This window comes from Microcebus murinus, chromosome 21, assembly GCF_040939455.1.
Source record: "Microcebus murinus isolate Inina chromosome 21, M.murinus_Inina_mat1.0, whole genome shotgun sequence".
In the NCBI taxonomy this organism is placed as follows: domain Eukaryota; kingdom Metazoa; phylum Chordata; class Mammalia; order Primates; family Cheirogaleidae; genus Microcebus; species Microcebus murinus.
In genome coordinates this window covers 15,135,641-15,151,710 of record NC_134124.1, presented here as the reverse complement: position 1 = coordinate 15,151,710, position 16,070 = coordinate 15,135,641, and the positions used below count along the sequence as shown (strand labels likewise).

General features: G+C 39.2%; 1 protein-coding gene and 1 non-coding gene across 3 annotated transcripts in view; one reads left to right on the top strand and one right to left on the bottom strand.

Annotated features, from left to right (window-relative positions):
- The window catches only part of HTR4 (5-hydroxytryptamine receptor 4), a 143,356-nt gene that overhangs the window by 32,901 nt on the left and 94,385 nt on the right, over window positions 1–16,070 (top strand). The window lies entirely within an intron of this gene.
- On the bottom strand, window positions 6,719–6,778 carry LOC142863430 (U7 small nuclear RNA). The gene has a single exon (XR_012914196.1). It is a non-coding gene; the product is annotated as a U7 small nuclear RNA (small nuclear RNA).

Here is a 16,070-nt window from a genome sequence, read left to right as displayed (position 1 = left end):
AGGTAGGTGCCAGTGGAATTGACAAGGCTGGAAGGAACAGGTGGCTCCTAGGGTTTGGAAAGAGCAGAAGTCCAGAGAAGACAGCTGGGAGAGTGGAATCCAACGGCGCTGGTTGGCAGATCACACTGGAGGTTTACATCCCCAGAAAAGAACTTCTTTGTCTCTTATGCATGGGCAGCCCTGGAATCTTGATTATAGGTAGAATTTATGCTGAAATCACCTTCCAGTGAACTTGTTTCTTGTTAGGAAGCATAAGATGTGACATTCAAATACTCTTTTGAGTTTCAAAGAACCTCTTCTTATTAACAAGTACTAATGAGTCTCCCTAATTCAAACAAATGATTACAGTTGACAGTAGAAATGTAAATTTTACTGAAACAAATGATTGTGCTAATATGCCTTCCCTATTTATGGAAGTGATTCTGACACACACGGCTGTGTACATAGATGGTAAATGCATGTACATGCGAAGAGGTGGTGGTGACTGATCTTCTAAGTACGTGCATCTTCCCAAGTGGGTGTGAGTTGTGTGGATACAGCAGCTGCCGACTCTCGGAGTGGTTTTCTTTCAGGTCTTCTGAGACCAGGCTCTGCCTGAGATGGAAAGGACAGTGAGGGCTAAGTCAAGTCTTCCTAAATATCATAACCTCTCAAAAGCCTGGAGAGAGAGAAAGGGACTTTACAGAGCAGCCCTGTTAGGTAGAAATATAATGCAAGCCACAGACATGTGCCACATATGTGATTTTAAATTTTCTAGTCACTACGTTAAAGAGAAGTAAAAAGAGACAGGTAAAACTAGTTGGGATAATTTATTCTATTTAACTCAACATATCCAAAATATCATCTCTGCATATAATCAATATAAGAATGATTGAGATAGTACACATTTTTTGTGTACTTGGATTTTTAAAACCCAGTGTGCATTTCCCACTTGCAGCAACAGCTGAATGTGGACCAAGCACATGACAAATGTTCAAGAACTACACAAGGCTAGTGGCTACTGTACCACACAGTGCAGTTCTAGAACACAAGTTCCAAAGCCAGCAAATTATTCAAGAGGACCACCATTCTCCATTCCCACTTCCACCCTCCACCGCAAACACTGTCAGTCTGTCACTATTCTTTCCTGTACCTGGTTCCTCTGTGACCTCACCATCCTTCTCAGCACAGTGTTTGAGGCAGCCATCACCAACTGAGCAGTTATGTGGTGAGCATCTTCAAACCATTTTTCTGGCACAGAGAGTTCAGCATCTGACTCTCCCTCCATATTTTTCTGCCTTCTTCATTGAGGCTTCTAAGCCCTTGCCGGTCTGGGGCAGGTGCTCTGCCCTTGCCTGACCTTGCCCTAAGTGAACATCAACCGGCCCCGAACAGAGTCTCCCCCTTGCTCATGTTCTCTCTTTCCCACTGCAATGTATCCACACATTTAGTTTCCCAAACTCAGCTTGTCGTTGCCTGTTCTTGTAGCCTGGCTATTTATAATGAGTATTTTTAGCATGAGATACCTAAGAACTTTTCATTTGTTTTGGCATCCTTTTTAATATTATCAGTTGTCTCATTTCAGAATAAACAGGCTCTATTTTTCCAAGCCCCTTCTTTGGACCTGATGTGTTTCACGCTTTTCTGTTTGCTTTGGTGGCTTTGTCAAGTTACAGCTCATTTCCTGCTTTAGCCTTTTTTTTTTTTTTTTTTTTTTGATCTTCCTCCTACAGCTTCCACGATCTTGGCTGGACCAGGCAAACCACACAAAGAAGTGTGGAGACTCCCTCCTCTGCGGATTTTCAGTCGTATTTCCAATCTCGCACTGTGTCCATGGCCGGGCTGTGTGGGCTCCTGCTGACTTCATTAGTGCTTTTCTTGGGTTTCGCTGCAGATCCCTATTGATAGCCCCACGTTGTCTGTACATAACATTTGGTCTGCAGCAAGACTCTGAACAAAAACAATTCTGTTTTGAATTGAGGACAGTGCCTTAGGTTTCCATTCCATTATTCACTTAAATGATTGCCTAGTTTTCAGAAAAAAAAATTTGCTTTCTTGATCAGAAGAAACATTTTTATCCAATTTAGTAAAATATCTTTATTTTCCTAGAACTGGTGGTATTTATAAATGCACTTTTTTTTGCAAGCATCATTCATTGTAGTTCATCAGAATTTACTAGATTATTAAAACTGGAAGGGACCTTAAAGATGATCTGGCCCAATCCCAGTATTTTATGAATCAGGACAATGAGGCCCAATGAAAAGAGGAGATGTCCCAAGGCCACCTACAATGAGTCATAGGCAAAGTTGGACTGAGTTCCCAGGTTTCCTGACTCCAAGGTCAAAACTCTATTTCTATATCCTTTTTCTTTTTTTTTCTTTCTTTCCTTTGTCTCCCTTCCTAACTCCCTTCCTTGCTCCTTCCCTCCCTCCTTTTATTCCTCCCTTTCTCCCTTCTTTTCTTACTTCTTTCCTCTCGTCCTTCATTTTTTGTTCAATGACTATAGGATCTGGATGAACTGCACTAAAATATAACCTTCACAGAGTATATTCCAGATGTACTCTATTAAATCAACCTACAATGAAAGCAGTCAGATTCACTAGTGTGTGTTATAATCCTCAGTGTACTTCTGTGGTCACCAAAGCCTAGGTAATAGTGACCAGTAATTTGTATTAAATTGATAGTGGCCCTTATCCTTAAACTTTCAATATGTACATCCGTTTTTTGAATGAGGACTTTAATGGGTAACCAGATTTGGGGTTGATATAAAGGAACACTGACGAGTTGAGCAGCCTGCTAGGAGGCTGAAGCTGTGATGGTCCCACTGGAAAGAGAAAGCACACACAAATGCGGTCAAGGTGTGTGCAAGGTTAAAATTCACAAAGGATGGTGCAGTACCCCAGCGCTCACAACAGCAGTTAGTGCCTGAAGGGGCAAGAGGAGAGAGTTATTACTAGAACCCCAAGAGAGGTCTGTGGTTGGTTGTAGAAGTTCACCCAACAGGAGCAGTGGTCTTCAGTATAAGAACATGGCTGCTGTCAACCCAAGACCCACCTGGGAGGGAAATAAAGAAATACTCTGACTGCACTCTCCAGCTGATGCTTCCTGTTGATGAAACCCAGTTGGAAGCCAGAGGGAAAGAGAGCCAGTTGATATGGTCCATACACTGAGGCCGGGTAGAGAAGGGTGCAGGTTGGATCTGAAGAAGCAAATGGAACACACAGGACAATGACTGCCCAATGTCGATTTCCCCTTTCCCTGGAGACAGCACTGATTTTTGCTTTAGGGAATGACCCCTCCTTGGCTCTTGGGTTCTTGAGTTTGGGTGGGGTGAACCCTGTCACCAGGATGCAGAGTGGATGTGTTCTCTAGGTCTGGCCCCACTCAGAGAATCTAGCTCCCGGCCACAGTGACTGCTCAGATGGGTGCAATCAGAAGCGACTCCCGGGACCAAATCAGAGGAATGCCTTTGCCTCTAGGGTTCCTGAGAACACAGAGGCCTAGAGATGCTGACAGCTATCTTGTCACATTTAGCAGAGAGGCTGCCCAAGAATGAAGCCACTGCAGAAGAGGCAATTGCTGAGAGGCGGAGAGAGTGAAGCTAAATCTCACTTAACGTTATCTGAGTCTGTGACTCTCACTTTGCATTTGGCTAGCCCCTCCTACTGAACTTTTAGCAATGTAGCTATACACTGACTTTTGCTTAAGCCACTTTCAGTTGGGGTTTCTGACATTTGAAACCAGAGCCCGGCTTAATTCATTACTCTAAGAAGCCAGGTAAGAACCTTGAACTAGGGTGATACTAGTAGAAATGGAAAGGAAATAATGATGTAAGACTGGGAAGTTAATAAAACTAACTATGGTTAGGTTCAGGGGATGAATAAGAAGATGCAATGAAATTAGTAGAATTATCTTGTAGCTGATCATTTATCCTGGTAATTACTGTTTCAAGTGTCATGGAAAAAGTTAACTAATTCTTATGTAAAAGTCATTAAAAACTATATTGGCTGCTGTTGAGTTTATAAGTCATAACTTTCCCCATTACTGGAAATACAAGAAGAAAATCTGTAAGCAAGAAAAATCTGTCTGTGTATATACAGAAAATAATCTAGAGTAATATGCACCATGATATTTACATTGCTTATCTCTGGTAAAGAGGATAATGGGTATTAATGTTCATTCGTGTCTCTGTATTTCTCTGCTTTTTTTGTTAATGATCATGCATTGCTTTGCAATAAGAACAAAATAAAGGACTTAACTATAGTCAACAATATTATATTTTTCACAGCATCTAAAGAGGGTAAACACTGATGACAGGGGAGGAGAGTTGCTGACTAGGAGATAGAAAATACCATTGTAGTTAATCAGCTGAGTGGATGGACTGGTGGGGGAGAGGGAGAAAGCATGCTGCTAGGATCAGACAGGAGGGTGTTGCAATAGCCTAGGCTATAGGACATGCAATCCTAAACTAGGGACACAGAGATAGGGCCATTTTTACCTACTTTTCCCTCTCGAGATCATGATCATTACAGCAAACTATGTCAACTTTCCATCAGCGAGAATTCTGAACACATTTTGGAAAAATAAACCACCAGAAAGATTTCAAATAAGTGTGTCTTTTCCCGTTCTTAGGCATATCCAGGAACATGTGTGTCAAAAAGCACTGACCCCTGTGGTTATAGAGACAGTTCACTTGCTAGCTCCTTGTATTTCTCCTTTGTGCAGAAGCCCGGAATGCATTCACTGAGCTCATATATATGGCCCTTGTTGCCTAGCAACATTAGTGGAATTGCTATGTGTGCTTCTTAATCACTATAAAGTCTTGTCCTTTATTTTATATCAAAAAGTGGAAAGAGGAGACGGAGAGAAAGACTATAGAAAACAAAGTGAGAAAGAAAATGCCAAGACTGTATCTTCCATTTGCAGATCAAATCACAGCATCTGAGTAAATTCAGGCAGGGGAACATTTTTCAAAAAATATATTTGATCCCACCTGAGGAATTGATTGATAAGCCAAAATCATGAGTCAGTGTTTTACTTTAGTAATCTGCAAGAAAGGAGGTCCCAGGAACTTAGCCACTTAACCATACCTTCAGGAACTTTCCATCCACATGGCCATGAGAGCTAAAGAAAGCACTCACTCTTTTTCTCAGATAGTTGTGATGAGCAGTGTTTTGTTGGAAGGACAGCATCACATTAGGGTTGTTCTAAATCTCCTCTGGTTTCCCATGATCCCCCTGGAACTTACAAAATTTGTATTTTCAGGTTCTACAACTTCTGGGATAGTAAATTTTATTAACTTACTCTTTCCTAGAGTCAAATCTCACTCAAAAATTTCTGAGAGTAACGCCTAAGGTGAATTTTCACGTAGTCAAATATCTTTCTGGAGTCTTTACTGTTTTGCACATATAAAATCGTGTCATCCTCAGCTGTCCTTTTGAAATAAGCCTAGTATGGAACCTCCTTTGCTGACTGGTGCTGATTAGGCCTCCAATAATTTTACATATATATGTATATAAACAAATATATATATTACATTTTTGTTCTTATATTTAAACCAGCTTTATTATTAGCAGCATGTATTTTGTAACCCAGTTAAAAATCCTTTCCTATTTATTGAGTATTTATGGTATTTACATTCAGATATATTTGGATTTATGTCTAGTAGGTTAATTTTTATTTTCTAGTTGTCCTCTGTTTTATAATTATTTTATATGCTTTTCTGCCTTATTTTTGACTAATAATTTATCTATTGCATTCTTTTCTATTGATTTGTTAGAAGTATATTCTTTTAATGGTTACTGTAGAGATTAAAATATGCATCCACACTATTAGAGTTTAATAGACATTTGTACTTTTGCTACTTCCCAGATGTTAAGTCCTCAAACACTATGACTTCATTTGTCTTCTTCCCTTCTTTTGTTTTGCATATAAAATCTAAATATGTTCTAAATTGCACAAAGCATTTTGTTTGTACAGGAAGAAATAATTTAGATTTACTCATATATTTATCCTTTCCATCGTTTTTAATTTCTGTCTTCATCCCCATGTTTTTTTTCTGGGATCATTTCCTTCATAAAGTGAGCTCTTTAACATTACTTTTGCTAGGTATGATGATGACAGATTCTCTTGGTTTTTATTTGCTCAAAGTGTTTTCATTTTTCTTTCACTTTTCAAGGATATTTTCAATGGATATAAAATTTTCAAGTTGAACATGTTGTTTACTTTCAATACTGTAAAGATTTTATTCCATTGTCTTTGACTTCCACACTTACTGTTTAGAAGTCAGCTGTAAGTCTTTTTGCTCCTTTAAAGGACTGTGTTTAGGTCCCTCCTCCATTGCTGCTTTTAAACTTTTCATTTGTATTTGAGTTTTAAACAGATTTTATTTTTTATTTTGTCCCCAGGTATTCTTTTACTGTGTATTGATTTTAGTTGGGCACATAATATTTTTCAAATTTGTGATTTGATGTATATCAGCAATTTTAGAAATTTCTTCAAATACTACTTTTGCCCCTTCCTTCTCTTCACTTTGCTGGGATATGACTTAGACATTTTTAATGTATCCTAACTATCAACTATTTTCCATTTTTTTTGTATGTTGCATTCTTTTTTATCTGCAATTCAGTCAATATTTTTCTACTTAATGTATTTTCCTGGGTTTTAGTGTTCTATTCATCCATATCCATCCTTCTATTAGACCCATCTATTAGTTGCTGCTGATTTTTATAAAATTATGTGTGGCTCTTCCAGCAAGAACTGGAAAACCTGCTAGAAAATTCTAAAAGGTGTAACCCTAACTTCTTAATTTTAATACTTATATTTTAAATTTCTAGAATTTATACTTAAGTTTTTAAAATATTTTAAAATTGTCTTTCTAAATTCTGTCCATCTTGTCATCTGTTTTCTTGAACATATTAATTACAGTTATTTTTAACATTTATCTCTTGTATGATAACTCTGGTGCCTAGATAATCCACCAGTGATCCATTCAACATATAGTTCATTGCCAGAAGACAGGACAGTAGTCAGGCAATTAAAAAGAAGTTTGGCACACTACTAAAGAGTAGGTTTATTGTAAGTAGAAAAGGATTTGGTCAGAATTCATTCAATAAATGTTTATTTAGTACCTACTATGTGCCAAGACACATTTTAAGGTTCTAAACTACATAGCTTGAAAGTCACACTGACTACTAACCTTCAGTGATTTTACTTTTCATGATATCTACTACTGATCTTCAGCATCACCTTTCTGTTCCATTTTTTCACCCCTCCACCATCTGTCCTTTCCTCAATTTCTCCTCATTCCTTCTGTCCTAACCCAAATATACTTTTTATGGTCCTCTTAATCTCAGAATCTTCTCTCAGAATTCACCAGACTCAAGCCTGATAGATATTTAAGTAATCCCAGATAAACCTTCCTCTGTCTCCAGCATTCTGGAATTAAGGTACTTTGTCTCTCTTGGCATAACGGTGCTTAGAATGTTGAATGTTCAATTATAGACATTTTCATCAGAACTAACTCATTTTAAAAATCCATTTGTTCATCAACTTAACAAAATCCTTTGTGGAACTCCTTCTATGGGTCCGTCACTGTTTTGGGTGTAGGAGTTTCTTGTCATGGAGCTTATGATATAGTGGAGGAGATGAGCCTTAGTGAATCATAGAGATAAGGATATGATATAGACTGGATGAGTCATGCAGGAAAGGAAGTTGATTCTACATGTTTCAGAAGAACCACATGTGGACTGGAGGGTCAGATAAAGCTATCTTGGAAAGTGACAGTTAAAGGCGCAATGCAGAGAATATGCAATTTAGTAGGGGAGCATTCCAGGCAATGAGAAGAGCATGTGCAAAGGCCCTGCTTCAGGACAGATGGTGGCACCTTGAAGCAATTGAAAGGGAGTTAGTATGGCCAGGGCACAGGCAGTGAAGGGCAAAGTGGCAAGAGAGAGAGAGCTGAAGAAGAAGCATGGGGCATTAGGAACTTTTGGTAGCTACATTCAGGACGTTGCTCTTAATTCTAAGAGTGATGAGAAGCTGTTTCAAGCTGAGTTTTAAGGTAGTGTATGGCATGATCAGTCTTACATTTTGAATGGATCGCTTTTACTGCTCTTTGGAGAAGAGTTTGGTCAGGGCCTAGAGTGGATGCACATTTAGCTTTTCTTTTTGTGCCAAGAACTGAGCTTGTTGTGAAGAACTCAGAAGTGAGGCCAGGCACGGTGGTTCATGCCTGTAATCCTAGCACTCTGGGAGGCCAAGGCAGGAGGATAGCTTGAGCTCAAGAGTTCGAGACCAGCCTGAGCAAGAGTCAGACCCTATATATACTAAAAGTAGTAAAAATTAGCCAGGTGTGGTGGTTCACACCTTTAGTCTCAGCTACTCAGGAGGCCAAGGCAAGAGGATCGCTTGAGCCTAGGAGTTCGAGGCTGCTGTGAGCTAGGCTGATGCTACAGCACTGTAGCCCAGGCAACAGAGTGAAATTCTGAGAAAGGAAGGAAGGAAGGAAGGAAGGAAGGAAGGAAGGAAGGAAGGAAGGAAGGAAGGAAGGAAGGAAGGAAGGAAGGAAGGAAGGAAGAAAGAAAGAAAGAAAGAAAGAAAGAAAGAAAGAAAGAAAGAAAGAAAGAAAGAAAGAAAGAAAGAAAGAAAGAAAGAAAGAAAGAAAAGAAAGAAAGAAAGAAATCTGACATGGATCCTGTATTTAAGAGATTCATTCAATCAGAGAGACATCTGCAATAAAAGAGCAGTAAATAATAACCAAGCCAGGGTAAGGTACCAAGAACTATAGGGGATATCAGTTCTGCAGTTCATTGGTGTGGGGCTCAGAGGACAGGAATTACTGCTTCATGAAGCTATCAGAGGAGGCTGAACAAAGGCAGCATCTGAGCTGGTCCTCACGAAGTAGGTGGAATTTATACACAGTGAGTTCTGGAAAGGACATTTTAGTGAAGGCTTCTGCCCTCAGAGCACTTCTCATTCTATTTGTGGTCTGCTTACTCATCTCTGCATTCTTGGCTTGTTACACTTCATCTGCTTTATTACACAGGGCCATTAGCTCCAGGAAGTCAGGGGCCATAGCCATCTTGTTTACTACTAAATTTATAGCATCTAGCAGAGTGCCTTTCATAGAGTGAATGCTCAATAAATATTTGCTGAATGAATGAATAATTGACACCAGGGCAGGAAAAATGAGAATTTATTTAGAAAAGAATGAGTAATTCAGTTTTGCTAGAATAGTGGCTCTTAACTAGGTAATCTTACCACCCAAATCCACCCTTACCAATGGGGCACTTGGCAATATCTGGAGACATTTTTTGATCATCAGAACTAGGGAGGGATGCTATTGGCAACTAATGGTTATAGGCCAGGGATACTGTAAAATTGTCTATATGGCCCAGGTCTGCCATCCACAGTAATAATAATAAAAAAAATCAGCCCCGAATAATGCCAAGGTTGGGAAACCATAGGCCAGTGACAGGGGGAATAGGGGAATGATACATGGAAAAATGGCTCCAGGTGAGTTAATATAGAACTTTGAATGCCCAGGTAAGAACTGTGAGCTTTGAACAGTACATAATGAGAGCTGATCAAGAGTTGAGATTGGAGAGTGACCATATTTGAGGTTTGCTTCAAGAAGATGAATAAGGATTACTTGTTAGTGAGTTAGTGATAATTGTACCATTTCGATTTTTAAAAAAGAGAGAGATTCCCAGGACACATTCAGAGCCTAGTAGTAAGCCATTATCATCACATCCTAAGGCTTTTACAAGTACATTTTCACATAGGTTGTGCTTGCCCCTTAAAATGGGCACCAAATAACTACAATCCACACATCCATACGTTCATGGATTATTAGACAGTTCATTATCATTTGCTTAATTATTATGTCCTCAGCTACTGCTCCAGGTTGTAATAGAAGCACAATGCCATATGTTGCAATTGATTTGCAGCCACAGACTTTGATCGGAAGTCTGTGGGTTGTTGATTGGTGTCTGAAGCAACCGATCATCTGTACTATATTTTTAACTAACTTGGGGAGATCAAAACATGGTGTTGCAATGATTATTAGTCATGGGAGTAAATAAGTGTGTCACTACTCTAACTCCTCATGCAGCCCACAGTTTTATGGATAATCATCCTTATAAATTGGCTGTAATCATTTTTAGAATTTGTATCATTTAAATGGGAAAAGATTTTTAAAGTAATTTTTTGGTGGATGCTGGAGGGTGGAGTGGGAAGGGGTTATTGAAAACCTAAAAATTACCTCTCACATCTCACATAAAAGAATAGGAAGGGACAAATTCAGTTATTCCTTCCATTTGGAATCCATATGGATTGCTTTTTTCAAGATGATTTATACATAATGGCCAATGGTCAGTCTTGTCAGGTCCATAATTAATATAATGATGTTAGTATAAATGAAAACAATAAAAATAGATGCAGACTTCTCCTGTTACAAATGCCATTGCATTGTAGGATCTTTGAATACCTTTCCTGCACCTGGGGCATTTTTTTGCTTTTTCGTGGTGGAGTGTGTCCTATGTCCAGGTGCTGTCAATCAGATCCACCTTAGGGAGGCTCATGTTTGGAAGAAAAAATATATGATGACACAGACTCTGTGAGAAATCCATTTTGTGGTTTTTGGGAGGCAGTGGAGGATCTAACTCTGGAGTGGTGTTGGCTTTGGTGCCTACCCGAGAGTCCAGAGTGTAAGCTGTGTTTTCTGTGCCAGTAGGGCCAGTGGTGCTGGGATTTTCTCAGAGCAGTCCCATAATGTTGGAGTGTTTTTCTGGTTGGATTTTTTTTTTTTTTCTTTCTGGTTGCATTGACAACAACTCTGACTCTTTGACCTTCCTAGAGATTCGGGAACTGCCTGATTTTTTTGAGACAGAGTCTCGCTTTGTTGCCCAGGCTAGAGTGAGTGCCGTGGCGTCAGCCTAGCTCACAGCAACCTCAAACTCCTGGGCTCGAGTGATCCTTCTGCCTCAGCCTCCCGGGTAGCTGGGACTACAGGCATGCGCCACCATGCCCGGCTAATTTTTTATATATATCAGTTGGCCAATTAATTTCTTTCTATTTATAGTAGAGACGGGGTCTCGCTCTTGCTCAGGCTGGTTTCGAACTCCTGACCTTGAGCAATCCGCCCGCCTCGGCCTCCCAAGAGCTAGGATTACAGGCGTGAGCCACAGCGCCCGGCCCTGCCTGATGTCTTTTAATAAGTGCCTTCTCCGCCTAAATTAGCTAAAGAAGATTTTGCTGTTTGCAGCTAGGAATGCTTACTGGCACCTCCTGAATGATCCCATTTGGTTAAAAAGAAAAGTTTGCATAGAAAAGAATACAATGCTGGCTATTTCTGCCAGGTGGGATTTCAGAGGATTTCTCCTTTATGTGCTTGCTTTTCTTTATTTTTGAAATTTTCTACCATGAGCAACTATTTCTTATGTCAAACCTTCCAGGGAATGAATAAATACACGGGGGAACATGGTTATTTTTATAGCATTAATCCATTTGCAGAACATGAGAAATGAGAGATCCTATTGGCTTTCTGAGATTGGGTTAAAATTATTATGAAAAAATAAGAGCCATAGCCATAGTACTTCATGGAGATTACAAGATCAGGTTTAGGACCAGCTTTATACCCCAGCTAGTTGTGTGATTAGCACATCATTGCCTCTCTGAGCTTCCGATTCATTATTTGAACAATGAATACGTTGGGGTAGATTGGTCATTTCTAAGCATAGCTCTGTGGAGCTTCTGTGTTGCTGGCAGAGGGGAGAGGGTTACAGGTGCCCAGGGCTGCCGTGTCCCATACCCTAACTTAAGGCAGAGGATAGTCTCATGTATCTGTCTCACATGTTGGATTTCAAAATTTATCTTTGAAACAATTTCCTGGTTAGTAATAAATTTGAGAAATCATTAAGCTAAATTCTCTGCAGGTCCCTTTCAGCCCTAATATTCTATGATTTCAATGCTTTTACCACTGAATTACATTTACAGTAATACTAAGTAGGTAGCTTTACACACACACACACACACACACATGCACACTCACACACATGGAACACAGAATTACAGAATTTTGAACTGGAAAAAATCATTTTTACCTCAAATTTTTATTCTTATAATTTTTAATTATGGTCAGATAAACTAACAGCCAGTTCTCCTTTTAAGGCTCGCTTGTCTTAAGTATTTATCTGTCTATGACCATTCTATTATTATATTTGCCATTGACAATGTCTAAAGGACATAAAATAACATTATTATTAGGAATATATGTTTTACTGTGATGGAAATATTAATATAAACGAATTTGAATGTATTCCACCAGCATCTAAAAAGTAGAATATTGTAGCTGAGAACAATTTAATATGCTTTCACTACTACACATAATGAAGAATAACAATTTCATCATCAGGAGAGATGTGATAATAATTCATGCCGAGCAACTTTCACTTGCATTTTATGAATCAGCGCATTAATTTTTTCAGCATATTCAAAATATTTTCTGGGAATTTGAGCCGATTGAAATTTTAGTATGATTAAGGCATTGGCCAAAGTCATAGAAGACACAAGATTATCAGAAGGAAGAACCAATTTATCTGCAGAGCAACAATGAACTTGCAGCAACAGTGGAGACCAGAAGACATAGGACTATTATCCTCAAAAAGCTGAGAGGTTATAATTATAAATTGAGGCATCTATACCCAGTCAAAAATATTTCAATATCTATGTTTAAACAAAGACATTTCAAACAAGCCTGAGAGCATTTATGTATCAGTCTCTCACTTAAATATTAAGGGTGGAATTTAGGAAGAAGGAAATTGAGCCAGAGAGTAGAAATAGAATGCAATAAGCAACATTAAATGCAAAAATCTGATGAACATGTGGATGATGATAAGCAAGTGTTTGTTCTGCTGTTCTATAAAAGTAAAATAAAACAAATACCAATACCAATAATTTGAGATGATAGACACAAGATGGAACTAAAATCCTGGGGGAAAAGAGCATTTTAGATTAGAGGGGTGTTACAAGGTCCTAGTATGGTATTAGGGTAGGAAAAACACCTTTATGAAACAGAAAAATCATAATCAACAATAAAAGGTTGTTATGTTTGACTACATTAAAATTAAAGCTCCTGAAAGTTAAACTCATAAAAGCAGAGAGTGAAGTGTTGGTTGCCAGGCACTGGGGACAGTGGGGAGTAGGGAGATATTGGTCAAAGGGTGCAAAGTTTTAGTTAGAATGAATAAGTAGTTCCAGACATCTGTCATATAACCTAGTGACTATAGTTAATAATAATGTGTTTTATACTTGATAATTGCTAAGAGAGTACATCTTAAATGTTCTATTAAAAAAAATGATAACTATGTGAGGTGATGGATATGTTCATCAGCTTAATTTAATTATTTCACAGTGTGTGTGTGTGTGTGTGTATATATATATATACACACCCCAAAATGTCATGTTGTACATCATAAATAAATCATTTTTATTTATAAATTATACCTCCATTAAATTAAATTAAAGCTTGTGTATAGCAAAATACTCCAAAGACAAAGTGAGAATACAAATCAAACTAGAGAAATTATTTGTAAACCATATAACCAACAATTTATTAGTACCCAAGATATAAAAAGAGTTCCTACAAAACACTAAGAGAAAAAACAAACAAGCCAACCAGGCAATTCGTAGAGGAAGAAAATGGAATGACCAATAAATAAATGAAAACTTCACAATCTCACAAGGAAGTGGAGAAATGCTAGCTATCACACAATGAGATACTATGCACTACCTATTATATTGGCAAAAATTAACAAATCAAAGACACCAAGTGTTGGCAGGATATGAGGAAACAGGAACTTTTATTCATCGAGAGTTAAGTGGTATAATTATTTTGAAGAGCAATTTGGCAAAATTTTCATATAAGTATTTAACAAAATTTTACTGTAACTATTTTGGAGAGCATTAGAATGAAGGAGCACACATCCCATAATTTAGCAATTCCCCTTCTAGATTTCTGCCCTAGAAAAACAGCTCTTGAATTTGTGCACAGTGTTTATTGCAGCTTGCTTGTGGTAGCAGAAACAGCGGAAACAAATTATCTGCCTCTCACAGAAGAAAAGATCAATAGATTGTGGTCTATTCAGATTGTGGAGTACCAATTAAGATTAATTAACTCAGTTTATGTGTATACTACAGATAATATCAAAAGCATTATATTGAATAAAAAAGCAGCTTTCAAAAGGATACCATTAGCATGATACCATTATTCACATAAACATAAAAATCCATAAACATATAAAATAGTATATTTTATTTATACTGTTTATATATTATGTTTACTTATTAATACACATGAATACTAATAGGACTACAACATAGCTGTGAATGCTATACACTGACTTTTTGTGTAGTGGTAATTTCTGGGGAGGGAGGTTGAAGGAATGGAGACTTCAGTCATACCTGGCTCTTTCCTCATCCCCCAAACCTAAGACCTTCCCAGAATTTAAGTTTTGGCCAGCCGAGCTTTTCTTTAATAATCATTGCTCAAGCCGGGCTGTGTGGTCATTCCATCCTTGTTTGCTCAACATAATGTATTGTTTTCTGCACTTTTTGGAATGTTTGAAATGGTCAATAATTAGAAACTGTTTTTAAAAAAATTTAAAGACGAGCTTGACCAACAATGCAAGTGTTGCAGAAATTAAATCAGACCAGTGCCGAGAAAAGTCTTTTGGTCCTGTAATGCCAGAGCTGATTCAAGGTTCAGCAGGGAAGACTTGGAGCTGGTGGGTGGCAGAGCAGGACTAGATCCCAGTCTTAGGGGTCTCGGTGTTTTCATTTCTTTCACCTGACCACAGCACTTCCCTGTGTGGTTAAAATTGCTCGAGAGGTCCCTAAATCAAGTTCCAAGGGTAGCAGTGAGAGGAAAAGCCAAGGACAGTCAGGCAGGTGTGGCCAGGACAGGCAGTCTGGGGGTGAAGGCGCTGTGTCGGAGAAGAGTAGCTGGGCGCCTTCCAGACACCGCTTTAGTGTCTGCTGAGAGACGTTGGTTCTGAGTTACTGACTCCCACGTGGGACCTTCCCTGGAGCCCGGGCGGGAGGACGTGGGGCCATAGCAAGAAAAGAGAAGACAATTCTGCAGCTTGAGTTTCCCTTTGTTCCGGGTTGTCTTGGTTCTTCAAAGGCTTCCTTAAAGGAACACCATTCTCTCCCACAGTTCGGATCCCCGCACAACCTGCTGGGGAAGAGTAAACAGTAATTAGTTATATAAAGTGACAGAAGAGATACAGATACAAATTAGTGAAGGAGGCTGAAGGCACCAGTGTATGATTATGCGGGAGGAGCAAGCCTCCCACCTTTCAGAGTTCTGCTGGGGGGAGAAGCCTGGGAAAGGTGGGCTCAGCCCAGGCAGAATCTCGACGATGCTCTGAAATTCCACCGCCCACCACCCCAGCTCCCTCCCACCCGGGTACCTCAGAGCCTCTCCGTGCTGTACCAGACCAGGTGGGTGTGATGCAACCAAGTGCCAGTTCCAGTCCTAGATCTGCCACCAACTTGCTCTGTGACCCTGAGCAAGTCATCTATCTTTTCTAAGCCTCAGTTTCCTCATTCTCAAATGAAAAACGTGAGATCAGGCTACTTCTAAATTTCTTTTACCTCTGATATCCCATGCAGCTATAAATATCTTCAAGATATTGTCCTCCAGGCCACAAGATTAGCTCTGGGGCATTTACTCACGGTCAAGTGTTATCTTTTCATGGTAGCTAGAAAAATTATATGTTAGCCCTAATTCGAAAATGGCAAACTCAGATGCTTCCAGGGACCAGGAGGTAACATAAGTTTCTACAGTAGCCAGGTGTAAGATGACAGTGAGCAGTGAGGGTGCAGGGGGACTGGGGAGTATCTGCCTCACCCAAAGGCATTCATATGCAGATGTTTCAGAAAATCTGTGCTGCCAAGGGCCACTAGTGTGCAGCCCCAGATCAAAGAAAGGGAAACCTGTGCTAGAATCTCAGGCATCCATCCTAGGATGCTTAAAATGATTGGGGCAGCAGGGAGCAAAGAGGTGAGAGAGGTAGGGGCATCTCATA